This window comes from Dermacentor silvarum, chromosome 5 (assembly GCF_013339745.2).
Source record: "Dermacentor silvarum isolate Dsil-2018 chromosome 5, BIME_Dsil_1.4, whole genome shotgun sequence".
Taxonomy (NCBI): domain Eukaryota; kingdom Metazoa; phylum Arthropoda; class Arachnida; order Ixodida; family Ixodidae; genus Dermacentor; species Dermacentor silvarum.
This window is the reverse complement of record NC_051158.1, coordinates 35112059-35134849: the sequence shown is the minus strand read 5'-3', so window position 1 is coordinate 35134849 and position 22791 is coordinate 35112059.

The following is a 22791-nucleotide window of genomic DNA, read 5'->3' as shown; positions in this document are numbered from 1 at the left end:
CTGCGCTTCCTTTCCGCTTCCCGCCCTTGTGTTCGCTAGCCGCGATTGCTGGCTCACCTAGCATGTTTTCACTCGCACATGGCGTGCGGCGACGATTTTATCGCCCGTGGACTTTATGTGGAACCTCACGGCGACGACGGCAGAATTTCGCCTAGAGTGTCCGTATAATTATATCGCAATAAAGAAAGACGACGACACGCAAACACGTTTACTGTGCGCGAGCAGTGGGATTGGCGGTTGCAAGGCGAAGGCCAGAGGCGCTTTGTCCCACTCCTGCCTGATTAAGCGGGCCCTGTTAAAATATAATTTGTGGACACCAGGCAACTGTCTGGTTTTTCCTCGGCCATGAATTGCTAACATCGAATCCGTGTTTCGTCGTGACCGTCTCATTACGCAGTTGACCACGTTCTACCACGTCGTTGGAGTGTTTCCGCCTAATGCTGCAGCGGTTGTTCGCGATCTTCTAGGCTCCCCGCCTGTCGACCGCCCCTATGACCACCTTAAGGCGACGCTCATCCAGCGCACAGCTGAAACAAAGCAGTGACGATTACAGCAACTTGTTACATTGGAGGAGCTCGGCGACCGCAAGCCTACCGACTTATTGCGTGGCATGCAAGCCTTGGCTGGAGACCTGGCTCCTTCAACCAACAGAGCACTTCTACGGGAACTTATCCTACAGCGCCTTCCACCGCAGGTGCCCATGATCCTGACCGCGTCTTCATCCTCGACACTGCAACCTCTGGCTCAGTTGGCCGGCAATATTATGGATGGAAGGAAAAATGTTAGGCCTAACGTTAAGATACAGGAAGAGAACGGTGTGGATCAGAGAACAAACGGGGACAGCCGATATTCTAGTTGACATTAAGCGGAAGAAATGGACCTGGGCAGGCCATGTAATGCGTAGGATGGATAACCGGTGGACCATTAGAGTTACAGAATGGATACCAAGAGAAAGGAAGTGCAGTCGAGGACGGCAGAAAACTAGGTGGAGTGATTAAGTCAAGAAATTTGCAGGCGCAAGTTGGGATGAGCTAGCGCAAGACGCTCCCCTCAAAATCAGACAGCTGGCCGACATGTCTAAATACGCCAGCGACATTAGTCACGTCAGCGGAAAATCCAACGCCGTTGTTCACGGCCACGACTGCCGCCCAGAGTATCGACACCGAGCTCCAGCTGCTTCGCACGAGCGGCACCTCTCTGGTGTTTCAAGAAGTCTTGATCCCTGACTGCGACGTGCCCCTCGTTTGTGATACGCGTCGACCGGACAACCTCCTCCCTACGTGTCTTGCCCATACCAACAGATGCCCTCCATTCTTTGGCTCATCCTGGAATTCACGCAACACAGCGACTCGTCACTTCTCGCTATGTGTGGCCTAGTATCAATGTAGATCTTCGTCGCTGGTCACGCGCCTTCCTCAACTGTCAACAGCCTGAAGTGCAACGCCACACTGCGACTCCTCATGGCACATCTCCGTCCCCCGACGCCCGCTTCAGCCATCTGCACGTCGATATTGTCGGCCCCCTTCCTCCCTGCGGGAACCATCGCTGCCTGTTAACCTGCACTGACGGGTTCACGAGATGGCCTGAAGAGATGCCCCTCCTGGATATAACACGGAGTCGACAGCTCGAGCGGTCATCACTCATCTGGTTTAGCCGCTACACTGTGCCTTCCAAAATTACGCCCCGACCGTGGTCGTCAATTCCACTTAACATTGTTCGCCAATCTGTCCCGGCTCCTCGGCGTCAATCACATCAAGACTACCTCTTACCACCCAATGCAATCATCGAACGCTTTGACCGCCAGCTGAAGGCGTCACCAATGCCGACCTCACCGACTTTTCCTTCATCATAGATCGAGCGCCTTCTTTCGTTATGCTTGGAATCCGCACCGTTCTTCGCAAAGACTGTGTTTGGCACCACTCTTCGAGTCCCTAGCGAATTTTTCGGCGACTCACACACCGCACCTGCTTACGTTTCCGACTACGTTTACTGTCTACGCAGCGCTATGCGTAATGTGCTTCCCTCCCCCCCCCCCCCCCCGACAACGACATTCCCCCCGTCGTGTATACGTCAACACTGACCTTCAGAACTGCCCGCACGTCTTTGTGCGGCACGACGCTGTGCGTCGTCCCTTACGGCCCCGTATGATGGTCCACTCAAGGTACTCCAGGGTGCACCTACGTAAATACTGTCTATTGCTCATCTACGACCGGCAAGATACGCTCTTCGTGAACCGTATGAAACCTTCCTACTTTGACTCTGACGATCTACCCACTTCTGCTGTCACATTCCCTCACGACCGGACCAGTCCCATTCGCCGCGTGTGTTTTGCACCACCTCCATCCACTCATCGCCATTCGTACCGCTCTCCCGGCTTCCTCGCAAGAAAGGAGGCCCTGTAGCGTGCTGCAACGTGCCACAGTGATCCGACCAAAAAAGACGACGCCGCCACGCAAGCACGCTTCTTGTGCGCGAGCAGTGGGATCGGCGGCTGCAATATTGCAAAGTGTGCACAATGAAGAGCTGTGCGTGCATCACACGCCAAAATTAGATGTAGATTTGTCTGCAGTGTTCCTGGCAATTAATTGTGTTGTTGACCCTTGGCCTTCGAGATACCCACTCGTGCGGTCCCACGTCCCTATATATAGCACGCATAAGGTTCGACAGTAGTCTAAAGACCATCTCTGTTCCAGGATGTCCAACCGAAAAAAAAAAGTATGCTGGTTCGGTTCGGGTGCAGTGCCCTCCGATTTCACTCCTGTTCAGTTCCCGGTCGCAGAAATGAAAAATTTCATAACGGTTCACGAACCTGTTCACAACACTGAACCGAATCGCGAACTGGTTCGGCACCATAAAAGTTATTCTGCTTTATGGCGACATGTTGTTCAGTGCTGTGCACTTGCACGCATGTCGAACACGCAGACTTTGTCCGGAGGTGGGAAAATGGAATCCCTGGCATATGGGAGACAAATAGTTTTTTTTACGTTAATATCAAATAAGCTTTAGTGTTGTGTAGCTACAGCAGCCATGCACATAAAGACGGACATCTTAGGCAGTGCCATCACAATGTTTCAGAGTGTGCGGCAAGCGCTTGGCGTCTCGACGGGTCGTAGCTCTTTTACACGTTTCCTTACATTGTGAACTATACTGAGGGCGGGGAAGAGTAGACGTTTGTAGGGGCGTTCAAATAGCAACGTTTTTCAGATAAAGCAGGTGAGAACATTGATGCTTCGGACTGATGAACAAGAACAGTTTGTGCTAAACGCCGCGGTGATGTTCTTTGTGCCATTGCCCATGGCGCAGAGTCTTGCGCTAACGCAAACAAAATTTATCAGATGACGCACATTGTGTCCGGCGATTGAACTTTAGAAATCGAAAAGCGTGTGCTACCCTTCTTGAGGACGCCAAACTTGCGTTGAACCGTGGAACGCTACAAAGACATTTTCGGGGCCGTTGACAGCGGTTGTCACCGCCCACTGTGAAGGGGACGGTATTCATTAGCGACAAGTCGAGCTTAAGAACTAGCGCGTTTTTCTAAATGTCCATTTTCGAGGTCACCACCTTATTTTATGCTGTCTATCCTGGGGTGCGCGTGTTACTGTTTATGTGGTAATGGTTGCGAGCTGGCCTAACAAAGAAGTGGGGACTTCGACCGAAACCGTACATACCTATCATCGCCATTCTCGCATCATAACGCAACTTTTGAGCCGTAACGATGTTCCGGGAGGTGCGCCGATTGAAAAGTGTTTACATCAAAGAATCGCTTATGTATTTAACACCCGTTTGCATCCTGTATGCTTGAACCGTATTGTTCCAAACCGGGAATCGTTATTCGTTTAACAGCTAAGCTGTTCTAGCTAACCGTAAAAAAATTACCGAAGACCCTTTGGAAATTCTAAAGTGTGCTTGGCGAAAGCCTTGTCGGTAACCCACTGCATATACCATGTTGTGCATGGTATATGTACCCTCTTGTAGGCGTGTGCCACTTGTGCTAGACGCGCTTCTTGATGGGCCTGGTTGCGACAACCACTGCAGCCGCTTTCGTTCCGCCTCCCTGGCTTTGCTGTTCGGTGACATGGCCAGTCGCTGCTGCCGTCTGCGCTCCAATTCATTTGCTTTGGTGTTCGGCGATATCGCCTGTCGCTGCTGCCGCTTTCGTTCTGCTTCGCTGCCTTTGGTACCCGGCGATCTAATCAGTCGCTGTTGGTGTTTCCGTTCTGCCTCCCTTGCTTTCGCATCTGGTGACATGTTCAGTCGTCGCATGCGCATTCGATCCTTGTTCTTCTGGCGTTTGGTGTTGGGGCAATCCGGCGTCCACTGCCGCTTCCCCGAACCGCTGGCGCGGAATCACTGGGCCGCTTCGGAGCCATGCGTCTCAAGCACTCGACTGCAACGAGACGTCTGGCGAAGTAGCGGCGGTGCAGCTGCCACCGCCGACGCGTGCGCGCTCGTTCTACCGCTACTGTGTGACGTCACAGTTGCTATGCACAGCTGCGCCTCCCCGCCCGCCTGCGTGCCGGTTGCTAAGGAGGGGAGTAGGTTGCGCCGCTGCGCGGAGGAGAGGCCCCAATTGGCACTATTCCAGCGCACGGACGGACGCAACCGCGAGCATGAGCCATTAAAGGCTCTCGCCTTAAAAGTGGCGCCTGCCGTCGTAATACCTCGCCGAGCTATGACGTCACTGCGTTGCCTAGCAACCACCTCGCGTAGCGGCGGGTGCCTCGCCTCCTCTCCGTGCCGTGCACATGTTGCCTGGACCTGGGACGTTCAGGAGAGGGAAGGAGAGCAGGCGCGCAGTGCGCGCAATGCTCGGGAGCGGGAAAGAAGAATTGGGACGACGCTTAAGCTTCGCTTTCAAGAGGAACGCGATAGCATTCAAAGATCCCTGACTGCTACTCACGGTTCCCGACGACTGCAGCTTATGCAACCATAATGGTTACTGGCAAACACTGGCGGCGAACGTTATGCACGTAGGCGAGCTTTCTGGTGGAAACGCGGCCTCTTGCGTGAGCCGATCCCGGAGATAGTGCACAACCGCGTCAAAGAAATTACATCATTTTCAGGTTTCCGTATTTGTTTAGCACTTTTAATCTTTCAGTCTGAGAATGATTTCACATAAAAATCATGCGCTGTGGGTGTTTTGTTTCATTGCATGTGTTTGTGGATTGTCATTCTCAAAATTCCGAGGAATAGCTTTGTCATGAATGCAAGACAAGGTATGAGCAACATTGAGACAATGGTGTGGCATACCTAAACGTGGTTGGGGATGTTTTTTCTCGGCCGCGGGCACCAATGCCCACGCGGACGCCGGATTTTCTGCGACACGGGGCCCTAAGCGCTATCGCGTTAAAATGAGAGCGTTAGAGAGAGAAAAATTCTAGCAGCACCAACGAGGCAACGTGCAGAGCTGCTGCCGACACCGCCCCCGTTGCCTAGCCACGCATGCGCCGAAGCAGTAACGATGACGTCACCTCGTGTTGCCTAGTAACCGCCGGCGCAGGTGCGCGCTCGCTTCGCCCGACACAGACACGGCTCCTGCGTTCGTGGCATGCCAGGAGCGCTGTCGCTCGTAGGCGCCGACGCGTCCAGCGCTAGTCACGCGAAACGTCGCGAAAGGGTGGTGGTGGTGAAAACATTTATTGTCCCTTAAATTGCTGCGGAGAGACTCTGGGTGGTCGGAGGTTCTTGGCTTGGGGTGGGTGCCCTCAGTCGAGGGCTCCGCTTGCGGCTGCCGCTCTGCGGGCCCGGTCAATCAGACTCAGCTGATCGTCCAGTCTCTCGCTGACCAGCAACTCTTCCCATCGCTCCGCTGTGGGGTGTTGTATGGGGGGTACGGCAGTGACAGCCTGACATGCCCACGTGATGTGATATAAGGTTGCTTTATCTAAGCACCATGGGCAGCGAGGAGGGTATGCCGTGGGATGTATTTTACTGAGGATGTGCAAATTGAGATACGTGCCGGTTTGGATTTGTCTCCAACTGACCAATTCCTCTTTATTTAGTGTTCGGTGTGGTGGGGAATAGGTTCTCCTAAGTCCTCTATAGTGGTTTAGAATGGCCGAGTAGTCGCACGGGACTGGAACGGGTTCTTCGGGGGCGCAGTTGGAGGGTGCTCGGCTCGTGTACCCTCAAGCTACCCTATCCGCCGCCTGGTTTCCCTCCAGCCCCATGTGACCCGGGGTCCATATTAGCGAAAGGGAAGGTACCTCTGAAAATGATCGCTCGAGAATACCTTCCCCGCATGCGTAGTTAAGTTAAACCAAGTTGAGACCTAGCAGCAATCAAGTTAATACCAAGCAGTAGCAGCCAGTTAAGACTTGAGGCTTGTCACTTTCGCTGTGCCTAAGCTTTGCATGACCGAGTGCAAACTTAACCGCTTTTTTTCGGTTCAGGTTTGGTTCGAATTCAGGCACGTTCTAACAATATCGGTTCGGGTTCGATTCTCGCTAAACTTCCGGTTCGGGCACAGTTTTGGTTCGGGTTCTGTTCGAGACCCTGCTCTGTTCACAGTTCACTCTTCGCCATAACGAGAACGCCACTGCGAAACTCACGCTCACGAAGCAGATTACGCTTGTGTTCCGCTCAAAAACATTGCGGCCTCCTAGTAAATGACAGCTGAAAGCTTTTTGTTAAAAGAAGTCGTATTATTTGATCGTACACTGGCGTTCGGAGTCACTTGTTAATCGCGTGACATGTTCTGCCAAAGAATAATTCGTAGCCAAACCACACAGGTTGTAGAACACTTGTTATAGTAGTTTTATTTCAGTGTTCTCACCTGCTTGCGTAGTGCTACATGCTATGGTAGTACGTACGGTACGGCAGGGATGGCAGCACTTTAGTTAACCGTACGCAAAAGCAGAAACGTATACCGCCCTCAACCTCGACGTTATACCACCCAGCATCTCCATTGCGGGTTTAGCGCATCCTTAGTCTCGCTCTCGCTAGGACTTCGCGAACGTTACGCTCTTCCGAAATCTGAACTAAAAGTGCCTTTCATCGGCAGTGCCTAATGTCCACATTGTATGAAAGTTCACTGAAATGCGCATTGAATAGAAGTTAAAATGCATTAATAGAAGTTAAAATGATTCCAGCAACGAATTTCTGTAAGGGAAAGCGATGGCGAAAGAACATGGCACGGTAACATGTACGTACGTTCTGAGGCGGTGGAGGCAAACTTGAGTAACGGGTTGGTAACAACAGTCCTTTCCGCTGTGGTAGCAGCTTTCTCGGAGCACTCTGCGACGTAACCACAAAATACATGAGTTACCGTCAAAGACTGAAATTATGCTTTTCGACAGAGTGAAAGGAGCGCTTGGTGCGACTATCGACGTACGGCGTATGCTTGAAAAGTGATGTGGAAAAGAATAAAACTACACAATTGATCTAGATAGCATATCATGCAGGCACCACTCGCATATTTTCATACGAACACACGCTTTATCATGTGAACCAAACCTGGTATGATCAATGCTTAGTGTTTATCAGTGCCACCTGAAGGCTAAACACGACTTCCGGCATTGCCGGTGACACTGCAGCTACACATTCACCGATTAACTCGTTGGTTGAATAGTGGAGTGCAACGATTAGCGTTCATGTTCCCTGGTTAACAATTGATTGACTAGTAGGCTTTGTGGACCGAAAGTAGCACATGCGCATTATGGGAGATGCTGTATTTAATGTATTTCGAATGAATTCCATCAAAATACCGCGTTAGGGCTGTCCACAATATTTTGCCTTTGACGTTCATTTGTGCGAGGCTCGAACCGTCGGGAATCAAACGGATGGCGTTGCGCTCACTACGCCAAGGCTACTCATCTATTGCGGCGGGGGACAGAAAAGCGTCCGTTTGATCGGAACTGACCTAAACAAAGCGGCAGGGGTCGAGCCTACATTGAACTCCACGTGACGCCACTGTGCATGGCAACGGATAAGCGAAGCTGCGAAACGGGTCCCATCTTCGGTGTTATATCAAGGTATCAATGCAGGCATGATGTGTTCCTGCGAACGTGCTCCCATTTATTGAAGCTTTATAGCTCGCCCGAGTGCGAGCTGATGCAGCTGAGATAGCGGGTTAGGAGGGCCGTGAAATGCTGGTTAGATGAGGTTAGAAAGTTTGCTGGTCCCTGTACGTAGGTAACGCGAGAAGTAAAGTAAGGTGACGATGATGTTAACACGTAACAATAGCTAAAGTCTGAAAACGGCCGGGTTTTCATTGCTACCTATAGCAGCAGCACGCTTACTTCATTTTAATAAAGAGTGCATTCCACTGTCGTGATTGGTTTCGTAGTTTTTATAGTGATGCTATAAAGTATAGTGTTTACACCTATACAAGTGATAATATCAGCCAATACACTCGGAATACTTGTAGACGTGCAAAATTACCGTCAATTCGATGGTCCAGTGCCGATAAAAACTCCCTCAAGTTTGGCCCGCCTATAACACCAAAGTCCTGTAGAGAGAATGGCAAAGACATGGTCATGAGAGGTTGGAAGAACAGATCGTGCTAGTTATAGCATGGTGTGTAAAATTACATATTTTCTCGGCAAACATCCAAATAGCACTACAGTGTTTAAACACTATCACACTTGGGGCAATCGCGATACTCAGTTACCGGTGAATCAAATTTGTAGGTATGGTATTCATGAAATGACGCAGCAAAAGTTTAACCGATAAACACGCAGTGCATATTGAAAATTGAATGAGCATCTAGCATAAAAATTGAAAACACATGAACGTCTGCGAGTACAGATCACCAGAGCCTTCTCGTTAAATGCTTGATACCCAATGCCGTAGGGCCAAGACAATGAGCTTCACACGTGGCAGTTGTGACATGCTTTATTGACTTGTGAATGTCAAGTAACGACGAAAAACATCAACGCCAAGCGTCAAGAAACGGTGAGCGTCAAGCAGCTAAAATACAGGCAAGCGCAAGCTTGGATCACGTGGCTACCACCAACACTTTGGCTTGCTTGCTTGGATGCTTCATCGTCGTCTTTTCTTCATTACATTAGCCTCCGGGGGAATAGCGTAGCCATCCTGGCGAATTAAGGCGTTGACAGTATAGCGGGGTCATAATAGGGCTTGAGGCGACTCACATGGACGATTTCTTGAACACGACGACATAAGTCATGGGACGGAGTCAAAGGCTCAACCTCATAATTGACTGGAGACTGTCCGAGCGAGGATGTGGTAGGGCCCGTGATATCGGGCTAGTAATTTACACGAAATCCCAGGAGCGCTCAGAGGAATCCAAAGCCAAACGAAGGCATTAGTCGCGAATGTAGGGAGAGGTCGGTCAGTGTCGTGTCTATAGCTTCTGGGGACCTTGGTCTTTGGTTGTCAATTAACGGGCCATTTGTCGTCAATTTTCGGCGTAGCTGGCAAGAGTATAGAAATTGGAGTGTATTCAGATGAGTCAGGTGTGTATGGGAAGCATAGTGCCCACCTTGCATGATGGATCGCGTGCGTACAAGAGAAAGAACGGCGAGAATCCGGTGGTTGCGTGGGTAGCAGTGTTGTACGCATATGTGACAAATGCAAGGACGGTGTCCCAAATCACCGAGAGTGCAATTAAACCATTTAGTTAGGCCATTAGTTTGTGGATGAGATGCAGTTGCCATGCAATAAACGATGTTGCACTGAACCAGCAAGATTTGAATAGCATCACACAGCAAAACACGCCCTCTGTCGCTCAAAGTTCACGGGGAGCACCGTGACGCAGGACGAAGTTGCGTAAGATGAAAAACGCAACATCTCTCGCTGTGGCCGTCGGCAAAGCAGCAGTCTCTGCGCAACGCGTGAGGTGGTCCACCTCAACGGTTGCAACGTCGACAATTATCCGCCTATTCCCGAGGTGGTCGAGGGAAGCGGGCGGTATAAGTCAATACCGACGCGGTCGAATGGACGGGCCGGGCAAGGGAGAGGCTGAAGTGTACCGGCCGGGCGTTGAGGTGGAGGCTTGCCCCGCTCACAGGTAGGGCAAGTACTTATGTACTTGCACTGCCTGCAAGTACGTATGCAAGTACGTATGCACTTGCACACAAATGTATACATTCCGCGCCACTAGTATCGCTGACGCCGGCGGTTGTAGGTCTTGAGAACGCCGGCATAACAGCTTTGTGGGTCGCTGTGGAAAGCCGCGCACATTTCCGTGCGCATGTGGCGGGGTACCACTAGCAGCCACTTCCAGCCATCAGAGGCGTAATTCTGCCGGTAGAGGAGATAGTCTCGAATAGCGAAATGGGCGGCTTGGCGACGAAGAGTTCTTGAGGCGGGATAAGCTGATGAATCAGTTGTGAAGTCATCATCATCATCATCATCATCATCATCATCATCATCATCATCATCATCAGCCTATATTTATGTCCACTGCTTGACGAAGGCCCCTCCCTGCGATCTCCAATTACCCCTGTCTTGCGCTGGCTGATTCCAACTTGCGCCTGCAAATTTCCTAACTGCATCACCCCACCTAGTTTTCTGCGTCCTCGACTGTGGTTCCCTTCTCTTGGTGTTCATTCTGTAACTAATCTTAATATCAACTAGAATATCGGCTATCCCCGTTTGCTCTCTGATCCACACCGCTCTCTTCCTGTCTCTTAACGTTAGGCCTAACATTTTTAGTTCCACTGCTCTTTGTGCGGTCCTTAACTTGTTCTCGAGCTTCTTTGTTAACTTCCAAGTTTCTGCCTCATATGTTAGCACCGGTAGAATGCAATGATTGTACACTTCTTATCAAGGACAGTACTGAGCTCCCAGTCAGGATTTGGTAATGCACTCCAACAAAATTTTATTCTTCTGTAAATTTCTTTCTTATGATCAGGGTCCCCTGTGAGTAATTGACCGACTGGCGATCCTGAATTCTTGCTCCCTTGCTAGGCTACTGAACATTATTTCTGTCTTCTGCATATTCATCTTCAATCCCGCTTTTAAACTTTCTCGGTTAAGGTCCTGAATCATTTGTTGTTATTTGTTTGCATTGTTGCTGAATAGGACGATGTCCTCTGTAAACCGAAGGTTGCTGAGATATTCGCCATTGATCCTCACTCCTAAGCCTTCCCAGTCTAAGCAGAAAGTCAAGCAGTTGACAAATCCACACAGCCTTCCGTTGCTCCGACGACATGTCTGCGAATTCAATAGGTGACAAGGGAGCCGAAGAACTGACGGAGAAGACGTGTCAGACGCTAGCGGCGAGCGCGACAGCGAATCAGCGTCCGAGTGTTTTCGGCCGGATCGGTACCAAACCCGAATGTGTTATTCTTGCAGGCGAAGCGCTAAACAACCGAGGCGTCCTGACGGATCTTTCAGCGACGTGAGCCAGCAGAGAGCATGATGGTCGTGACGACGTTGAAAGGGTGGCCATAAAGGTATGGACGAAACATGGCAACAGCCCAAATTATGGCAAGGAACTCTACAACTATGGCAAAAAAGAGTGCCGCCAGCTCGCGCGCACCTTTACGTCACAAGAACAACAGCGCCAGAAGGAAGGACGCGCCGACTCACTGCCCAGTCCCATGTATGCCCCAGGGTCTCTTGTATGGCTGGCTGTTCCTTGCCAAATTGCAGGCCTTTCCTCAAAACTCGTTCCAAAGTACGAAGGGCCTTACCGCGTCTTGGAGCGAACGTCCCCGGTGAATTTTCTCATCGAGCCACTTTCTCCATCTGACGACATGCGCCGTCGTGGACGTGACATCGTCCACGTGGCGCGTCTCAAGCCCTACCATGACCTTCTGCCAACAACCTCTTAGGTCACCAGGATGGCTCTTCTGCGGGGACGATTGTGAAGAAGAAGACGCGCCTCCGTCCAGCGGCATCGCCAACGCTCGGCCCGCTCTGTTCGCGCTGTTGGACGCTGGTGTTTTTGGAGACGGTGCTCCACGCTGCCTCGCTGTTCTTAGAACTCCTAGGGTCCTTGAATGGTACCGCCAATAAACCTCTTCTCAATCTATATATATATATATATATATATATATATATATATATATATATATATATATATATGTTGTAGCAAAGAAGAGAGACGCTAGTTGGTTCAGCGCTACTGAATCAAAACTCTAGTGGGTCGAGCGCTCTTGGTCGGCAACGGCTCTCGTGCTTGGAAGCTGTTACTGCACTGACCGTTGACGTTGCGCTGCTCCAAGCTCTGCCAAATAAACACCTTTAGAATTGGTGAAGTGTGCTGGGTAACCTCAGCCAATCATCCTGGAACTCCGATCCCGTACCTTACGATCTACCATGCCCCAAGACGCCTCCGAGCAAACGCCTCATCCCGCACCCACTGCGTGTCCCGGGGTACCTCGTCACCGCGACCCTCCTATCTACACAGGAGCGGACGACACTGACGTGGACGAATGGCTAACGGCGTACGACAGGGTAAGCGCCCATAACTAGTGGGACGAAGCGACGAAACTTAGCCATGTTCTGTTCTACCTCGCTGGTGTGGCCAGCCTGTGGTATAATAACAATAAAGCAGAGTGAAGCAGAGTTCCAGACATGGTCCGAATTTAAGGCTTCCCTCTCCGATGTATTTGGTCGCCCTGCTGTTCGCAAGCTGCGTGCCGAGCAGCGTTTGCGAGAACGAGCTCAACAGCCAGGTGAAACATTCACCAGTAACATTGGCGATGTCCTGGACCTATGCCGGAAAGTCAATTCGACCATGGCGGAGTCTGATCGAATCCGAAACATCCTGAAGGGCATTGAGGACGACGCCTTTAACATGTTGCTGGCCAAAACTCCTCGCGCTGTGGCCGAAATTATTACGCTGTGCCAGAGCTATGAAGAACTCTGCAGGCAGCGATCACTGACCCGTCGATCTCGACAGCGTGACGAACACCTCGCTGGTTTGGCTGCCATGTCCGACCAGACAACTTTGCTCGCAGAAATGAAGGCGTTCGTCCGCGAGGAAGTTGCCCGGCAACTCTCGTTGATGGAGTTTGCACAGCCGCAGCCGGTACAGGCGCCAACGCTGAGTTCCGCGCCTCTGCTTCGCCGCGTCATAGCGCAAGAACTGCACGAGGTTTTGCCTGAGCACCACCAGCATGTTCCGGTGGCTGCGCCTCACAGCTACGCTGAAGTCATGGCCAGGCCCCGACAGATCGCGAAGGCTGTACCACTCAGCTACGCAGAAGTCGTCACCCAGCCCCAACAGCTCCCTCAACGGGGACCTCTCACGTACGTCGAAGTCCTCGCTATGCCTCGACAACAGCTTGCCATGCAATCACTTCACCAGCCGCCCCCTCCAACGCGTCCTCCCACATGGATGGGACCTGCCGCAGCGACTCGGTGGCGTACAGCGGACAATCGGCCAATATGTTTTGCGTGCGGCTACGCAGGCCACGTCGCACGCCACTGTAGTCGTGTGCAGTCGCCTAGCGCTAAACCATATGCTCCAAGTCGTATGGCCGATTCACCGCGCCCATATTACGATGATGAACCTCGTGCTGCGTCACCACCATTCCACCGGTCTGCCAACATCCGCCGCTAACCCTCTCCACGTCGACGCCCCCCATCACCGATGCGACCTCGTCCCGAAGCTCGGGAAGAGGAAAACTACTCGTCCCAGTCTATCGCAGACCATCGAAACGCGAAAGTCCTCAACGTAGCCCGACCAATGTGATAGACGTGTTAGTTGACGGTGTGCGCATATATGCCCTCGTAGACACTGGAGCCGCTGTATCACTTATGGACGCAAAGCTTTGTCGCTTCCTTCGAAAGGTCACGACGCCCCTTGCTGGATTTTCCCTCCGCACAGCAGGTGCACAGCGTATTCACCCGATAGCTGCGTGCACCGCTCGTGTTCTCATCGAGGACGTTGTATAGGCCGTCGAATTTATTGTAATTTCATCGTGCTCCCACGAAGTTATCCTGGTGTGGGACTTTCTCGCCCGCCACAATGCTGTCATTCATTGCGTACGGGCCGAACTAGAACTGTCGCCGATGTCAGATATGGCGCTTGCCGATAATGCTTCTTTTGTGAACAAGCTTCTCGTCAGGCATGACACCAACGTGCCTCCCAACACATGAGTGATTGTCGCTATGCACTGTAACAGCCTCTCTGACGCCGTCGCACTACTTTCTCCATCCGGCCGCTTTTATACTCGAAAAGGTCTGCTGCTACCTTTTGCGACAGGTAACGTCAAACAGGGCTCCAAAGCTATTTTTGTCTGTAACCCCTTGTCACATCCTGTGATGCTGCTTCAAGGCGAATGTCTTGGCTATGTGGAAGCGATCGACGCCCTACAAGTCACGGATGCTCCCGAACACACGTCCTGCGCCAGTTACAGCACGCTCGGTTCTCTCTCTACTTCCGACCCTTTGCCCATGCACAGCCACAGGTGTGCTGACGATTCATCTATTGCCGATGGCCTCACCCCAGCTCAGCGTTCTCAGCTTCTGCGCATCTTAGAAGAATTTCGTTCTTTTGATGTCGGGCAACCTTCCCTGGGCCAGACGTCTGCTGTCACGCATCATATTGACACTGGCTCCCAATCGCCATTGCGGCAACGCCCATATCGCGTCTCTGCCGCAGAACGTCGCGTGATTAATGAGCAAGTCGACGAAATGCTTCACCGCGAAGTGATCCAACCCTCAAACAGTCCATGGGCATCTCCGGTCGTCCTTGTGACGAAAAAGGATGGCTCTGTACGGTTCTGTGTAGACTATCGGTGCCTGAACAAGATCACTCGCAAAGATGTATACCCGCTACCGCGAATCGATGACGCTATCGATAGCCTACAAGGAGCTGAATTCTTTTCATCTCTAGATTTACGCTCCGGCTATTGGCAAGTGCCCATGGCTGACGCCGATAGGCCGAAGACAGCCTTTGTCAGACCCGACGGCTTATACGAATTTAACGTCATGCCCTTTGGACTTTGTAATGTGCCCGCAACTTTTGAACGCATGATGGGCACAGTTCTGCGCGGCTTGAAGTGGCACACGTGTTATGTTACCTAGACGACCTTGTTGTTTTTGCCCCTGACTTCACCACGCACCTTCAACGCCTCCGGCTTGTTTTGACGTGCCTAGCAAACGCTGGCCTACAACTGAACCTAAATAAGTGCCGATTTGCCGCACGGCAGCTCAAGATACTGGGTTACGTCGTCTCGAAGGATGAAATCCTCCCCCATTCCATCCAAACTTCGTGCCGTCGCCGAATTCCCGAAACCGACGTCCGTCAAAGAACTGCGCAGTTTCGTAGGCTTGTGTTCCTACTTCAGGCGCTTCATTCGTAACTTCGCCACCGTCATATCGCCCCTGACGAAGCTCCTTGGAAGCAACGGACCGCTTCATTCATGGTCATCCGAGTGCGACGAAGCGTTCGCAAAGCTCCGTCGCTTGCTGACGTCTCCTCCCATTTTGCGCCACTACGACCCAACTGGCACCTATTGAGGTACACACGGATTCCAGCGGTGTTGGCCTCGGCGCTGTTCTAGCGCAACGCAAACAAGGGTTTCCCGAGTATGTCGTGGCATATGCAAACCGTACGCTTACTAAGGCCGAGACCAATTACACCGTCACGGAAAAAATGCCTGGCGATCATCTGGGCACTTACTAAGTTCCGGCCGTATTTGTATGGTCGCCAAGTTGATGTCACGGACCACCATGCATTATGCTGGCTGTCGTCATTGAAGGATCCCTCAGGCCGTCTCGCCCGCTGGGCATTTCGCTTGCAGGATTACGATATCCGCGTACTGTACGGCAACGGACGCCAGCATGCTGACGCTGACGCCCTCTCACATTCGCCCTTGCCTGACAATGCATGCTGCTCACTATCCCAGCTTGACGTTTCTTCCATCGTACATCGCGACCATCGCTTCCGAGCAGCGCAAGGACCCTTGGATTGCCTCTATCATAGACTTCCTTGCTGATCCGTCATCGCAGCCAACCACTCGTGCGTTGCGCCGTCAAGCTCGCCATTTCGCCATTCGCGGCGACCTGCTTCACCGACGCAATCACACCTCTGACGGTCGCCAGTGGTTATTAATACTACCTCGAAGCCTCCGTTCTGAGATCTGCGCATCGTTCCACTCTGATCCACAGTGTGCACACTCGGGACTTTTCAAAACCTATAAGCGCCTCCGACAACGCTACTACTGGTGAGGAATGTACAACTACGTTCGAAAGTTTATTCGCTCATGCCCCGACTGCCAGCGCCGGAAATCTTCACCCCAGCTCTCGCCAGCTGGTCTGCAGCCTCTACTCTGCCCTAACCGGCCGTTCGGCCGCGTTGGAATCGATCTGTATGGACCACTTCCTCTGACATCAGCTGGTAACCGCTAGGCCATTGTTGCAGTCGATCACCTCACACGATACGCCGAAACGGCCGCCCTTGCGGCAGCTACAGCGCGCGACGTTGCCACATTCCTGCTTCGCCTATTCATTATGTGGCATGGTCCACCTCAAGAACTGCTCAGCGATCGTGGACGCGTCTTCCTGTCGGAAGTAGTTGAAGCCATTCTCAAAGAGTGCCACGTTGTTCATCGCACAACGACGGCGTACAACCCTCAAACGAATGGCCTCACGGAACGCTTCAACCGTACGCTCGGTGATATACTTTCAATGTACGTCGCCTCCGACCCCACAAACTGAGACTGAACGCCATCGTACCCACAAACTGAACGCCATCGTACCCTTCGTCACCTACGCATACGCTACGCAGACCACCACTGGGTTTTCACCCTATTTCTTACTGTATGGTCGGCACCCTTCGCACACCATCGACACAATTCTGCCGTACCGGCCGGATGCATCCGAGTTCGTGCCTATTTCTGCCACGGTCAGACATGCAGAAGAGTGCCGCGACCTCGCTCGGGCCTTTACTATCGAAGGCCAAGAGCGCCAGAGGCGCACTCGCGGTGACGCCACTTTCACGGTCACCTTCGATCCGGGAGCGCTCGTGTGGCTCTCAGTCCCTCTCACTGCCCCTGGCCTCTCATCAAAACTGGTTCCGAAGTATGAAGGCCCTTATCGTGTCATCGAACGCGTATTTCCTGTGAACTATGTAATAGAACCAGTAGAGCCATCTTCAGACATGCGCCGCCGTGGACGAGACATTGTCCATGTCGGCCGTCTAAAGCCTTACTACGACCCGCTCATCGTGACGAACTGTTAGGTCGCCGGACGGCTTCGTTATCGCTCCCGGGGGTGATTGTAGCGAAGAAGAGAGACGCTAGTGGGTTCAGCGCTACTGAATCAAAACTCTAGTGGGTCGAGCGCTCTTGATCGGCAACGGCTCTCGTGCTTGGAAGCTGTTACTGCGCTAACCGTTGACGTTGCGCTTCTCCAAGCTCTGCCAAATAAACACCTTTAGAATATATATACATACAGTGCGTGATGCGAATGCCAATCATCCTGTACCTGTTGCAAGTCGTGCCTCTCAATGAAATTCACCCCTGCTGTCTTCAACCTCGCTCGCAGCCACTTGTCTGTCGACGCCTCTGCGCTGTCCCGACAAATGTTCGGATACGTTTGCACCTTCCTTCTTTTACACCAATATTAGAAGCATCCTGCCTAAATCATTTGCCCTGTCATCACTTTTAAATTTGTAGATTGCTGCTCTGCATCTATCGTGTCCCTTACTGAAACGTGGTGGCACGAAACAGTATCTGATAGCTCTATCTCAGCTAGTTCGTCTGAGCTCAACTTTTTTCTCTGCTATAGAAGACTTCGAAGAGGAGGTGGCGGCCTTGTCGCCGTAAAATAGACTTTGTTTCTCCACCACTTCAGATTGATTATTTCCTTGAGTGTGTGTGGGTATCGCTTAAGTGCGGCGCTACTCATATCACTGTGTGCGCACTTTACCTCCCTCCTGATATGCAGGCAGGTTTTGTGACTGAATTTAACCGCTTACAAAGTCTTGTCACCATGCAATTTCCTAACTCTGTATTACTAATTTTCGGAGACCTGAGCTTTCCAGAAATATGCTGGCCCACACAATCTGTTCTCAGGCCACACGGAAGCGCGTTCGGTTCTTCAAGCATGCCTAGGCTTTCACCAATTTATCAGCCACCCCACTCGAAGCTCATCAACTTCTTATGATGTATTCTAATAGTAACAAATGATGCCCATATTTTTTCAACCTTAAACCACCTTCCTGGTCTCCCCGATCATCATATTATAACCGGTAACCTTAACAGTCCACTAAACATGTGCCAATGTGTTTCTCAACAAATACGATGTTTTAACAGGGCAAACTTAACAGCAATCAATTCAGAACTACTCCGTTTTTATGACCGTTTCCCCGTTGGAAACTTAACGGGCACTGTTGAAGAAAACTGGAATTTACTTATAAACGTTTTAACTAACCTACTGGATAAGTTCATACCAGTATTATCTATAAAAAGGCCACAATGTTGTGTCATGGTTTAATCTTTAACTACGGCACCTTAACAATAAGAAAAAAGATTGTACAGGCAAGCAAACAAGCACCAACGTTTATTCGTGGAAGCGTATCAACGCATGCGATAAAGAATATCAGCTGGTGCTCAGAACCAGCCGACACCATTTTTTTAACCACCACCTATGCGTTCTTATCCCTCACCGATTCTGGCGGGTCATTAACCCGAGTATAGCTCAACTCAGAACACTAACGTGTCGTCTTTCTGTCACGGTATGGCCTCCTTGAAGATATTTTACAAGCGAAAAAATTGTTAAATTGTTCATATGAGCATCACAGGGGATAATATTGTTTTTTCTGAAGAAGAATGCGTGCAAATTTTCATACTTTGTGTCAGTGTTTACAAACGAAGACATTGCCCCAAGCCCTGGCTAAATTTTCTTGCTGCTATACAGTCCCTGATAACCATCACTGAAGGTGGGATATTTTCTTTACTAAAGAAACTAAGTTTCATCTGCTTCGGATCATAGCGATTTCAACAATAAAATACTGAAAATATATCCACTAGTTTATGTCCGCTGTTCTGTGCACTTTTTAAACAACCATTAGCAACTGGTTCCGCTTCAAATGACTGGAAAATAGCTAAAATTATCTCGATATTTAAGTCCGGTGATCGGTTTCTGCTGCCAACTATCGTCCCATTTCCCTAACCAGTACTGCCTGTAAACTTTTAAAACACATTCTCAGGTCATTAACTACCTCCAAGAACATAACTCTATATTCAAATACTAGCACGGTTTTCAAAGAGGATATTCTTGTGACACGCAACTTGGCGGCTTCATCCATGATACTCATTCTTTCGTAAACTCGGGCTTGCAAGTAGATGCAATTTTTCTGAACTACTCAAAGGCTTTTGACCGCGTTCCACATCACCGGCTACTGACCAAATTGGAAGAGCTTAACATTCATCGTAACGTTCTAGCATGGATAAATAATTTCTTATCACCTCGCATGCAATTCACCTTTGTTAATGGTACTACTTCATCTTTAGGACACCTCACTTCTGGTGTCGCCCAGGGCAGTGTAATTGGGCCGTAACTATTTTTAATCTATATTAATGATCTTCCAACTCCATTGTCATCCAGAATGAATGTTCGCCGACGATTGCGTCATATATCGTAATGTATCCTGCATCACCGACCAGATGACATTGCAGTCCGACCTTAACACGATTAAGTTCATGGTGTTCATCCTGGATAATGCCACATAACCACAGTAAACCAAAGGCTAAGTCATTTACTTACCATGTTTGCCGTGTACCATCGTCTTACAAATTAAACGATAGCTCTGTGGAACTGACGTGTTTTTGTGTTGAATTTACTGGACTGAATTTTGTGTTTCAATACATAAAGCGACGTTTTGTTAAGAAATTAACTGGAACGCCAATGCATTTCTTCGCAAAGTTCGGGAATTATTATCTCGAAACTGGTGTCATCCTGAGAATTCCAAGTGGATCCGCTTTGCGAACTCCACGGCTACAATTTGTAAATTGCAATAGGGGCCCTCAGGTAACTAGTTAAAAACTTAATTAGTTACTTTTTGTTGATTAGTCGATTGTGCCTTTCAATGTTTTGTGCAAGTAATGTCCGCCTCTTCGAGTAGACCGGCTCATTAACTAGAATTGGGCTATCTGCCACCGGCAACCTTTAAGGATTTTTGAAAGTGTTCGCTGAAACACCCTGTGTGTGCGTGTGTTGTGTGTGTGTGGGCGTGTGTGTGTGTGACCGATATCTGGGGCGGCCTTTACCACGATTACCAAGCTTGACCATCAGAGCAGACTCACGTTTATCGGTTGGTGCAGGACCCCCGGAATAGAGTCGGCTAAATATCGCCCCTGCTTCTGGAGGCCGTCTAATGTCATGGACGCGTGATCCTTGGTGACAAGTGCGCCGAGGACCATGACACTGATGAAACATGCATACAAGAAACAAGACACCCTCACCTAGGATCTGAAGTTACTACGGCAATGGCAGAATAATGCGACGTACGCGATAAACACCTACATGACCATAGAATGTCAGCCTAAGTTTAAATGCTCATTATCACAGATTGTGCCATTCTTGCAAAGCATTTCGTCATTTATCATATTTCACAAATCAAGAAACACTAACGTGTCGTCTTTCTGTCACGGTATGGCCTCCTTGAAGATATTTTACAAGCAACGCGAGGAGAGAAGTAAAGAACAAGTAAAGCCGGGCAAGTGTTTTTAAAGGTCTAAATATAGAAGCATAGAAGCATTCCTTGAAATTTACTTCCCTATTTTGCCCTCCTGTATTTGTCACTGTGATTCGAAGATGTTCGACATGAATATCGACTAACTACCATGCATTGCCACTTTTGAGCAATGATGCGCACTGTCTCCCACCCCAGATTGTCCAAAAAACTTAGCGTTGTGGTTTTGCTTAAGTTTTGACTGGCGTTTTAACTTTGCTGCGACCGCAATTAAAAGCTCAAAAGTTCGTTACTCCTGTTGGTACCCTTTTTCTGCTACGCCCGCCACTGCCGCGTTACCGCATTCACATCAGGCAGCTTCATTATCACCACTAAGCGAGGAAAACCAATTTGGACGCGCTAACCGCTGCGCCACTTGGTAACTCACGTTTGGTTTCGCGGCCACGCGCAGGCTCCGCGAGTGGCGGCGTCTACGCGCGCGTCTCGCAGGCCACGGAAATAAATAATAAAGCGAGACAGCTAAACTTAGCGTGCCTCACCAAGAGTAAGTTGTTCCCGAGAAGACGCCTGCGGCCCACAGTGTGAGCCAACGGCCACATCCTCAATGTCTTCCCAGCCGCATGAAATTCTAACTCTGCCCATTTTTCTGGCCGTCTCACTTGGTCCCTCATCGAACCCTAGAGTCTTCTGCAGCGTGTCTAACTTTAACGCTCCTATTCGCTGCTCGATTCGATAATCGAAGGCTGATTTCTGTGAACGTTCGAAGTCGACTCGGATACTTTGAACAATCAGAATTGTTCTTGGGCAGCAAGCACGTCTCCGTGCGGAGCTTACGTCAGGGACGACAGGAGCACCCAGAAGCAGAGGCTCCATTTCACGCGCGCTGCCGCCTGATTTTCGGTTTCTGGTTGTGCGTCCGCAGGCGGCTGCCTATAACGGACGCAAACCACCACCAGGCCGATACAGGGCACGAGCACGGCCATGACGATGCTCGCCACGAGCAGCAACAGGACTCCACTGCTGCCCAATAGCAAGTCTGTCACCTGGACAAAAGGGCAACGATCAGATGCCGCACGAGGTAAGCGTGAGCGTTATGTATATGATGAAATTTGCTTTCTACAAGGCAATTAAGAGAGCTAGTAAGGTGGCACTATTGTTCAATAAATCTCATGACGGAAATTTGTATTGGTGTTCGTGTTGTTGGTGTGTTGGCCAAACGAGATTCTGGGGTATTACGGGCCAAAACCGCGATATGATTATGAGCTACGCCGTAGTGGGATCACTCTGGAATAATTTTGACAACTTGGGTTTCTTTAATGTGCATCCAATGCATGGTACACGGGCGTTTTTGCATTTCGCTCCCATCGAAATGCCGCCGCCGCGGCCGGTATTTGATCCCGCGACCTCGCCCTTAGCCTCGCCACGCCAAAGGCCACTAAGCAACCACAGCAGGGGCGTCTCAGCTTATATTGGTGATTTTAACGGAAACTATATGGTTGGCACAGATGTTGAACAAGAAAGCCTTAGAAGACCGATTTGTACGGAAGAAAATGAAGATTGATTCACTGGCTGACCGACTGACCGACCGACTATGAGTGATTGACAGACTGATTGGTTGATTGATTGATCGATCGATACTTCTTAGGCGCAGTTGTGGTCCGTAGACTTCCAAAGAGGTGCTCAGGTGAAAGCTCAGTCGTCGATCGAAATTGTCAGACCGCAACATCGATCGATTGATCGATCGATCGAACGATTGATTTCGATCGACGACTGAGCTTTCACCTCAGCACCTTTTGGAAGTCTACGGACCACAACTGCACCTAAGAAGTATGCTGTCTCACGGTTTTCGTCCAGTGCCTCGTCGAGATATTAGTTGGATGCGCCAAATGTTTCGTCAGGTAAAGTCAAGTCGACGCTCTTGCACACTCGTCGACGTTATAGCTTAAGGCGTCCTTGATTACTAAGGTCGAGTTTTCACTACGAGTGCGAGACCACGTACGATGACGTACAAAGGTGGATCAAATTTAGCCTTGGTATTCTACAGTAAAGTACCAATAGGGAGTAGCTCTACCAAGTAAGCTATCGACGAGGCAATAACGCTTGCGTCTGTCAGATGGGTGTGTCTATGACACAACTATGAATATTCATTTCCAAGCGTGAAACAGCGCATTACAACAATGTGATTCGTGTTTCCTAGATACCTGCGTGCTACATTCGGGACCATGTGA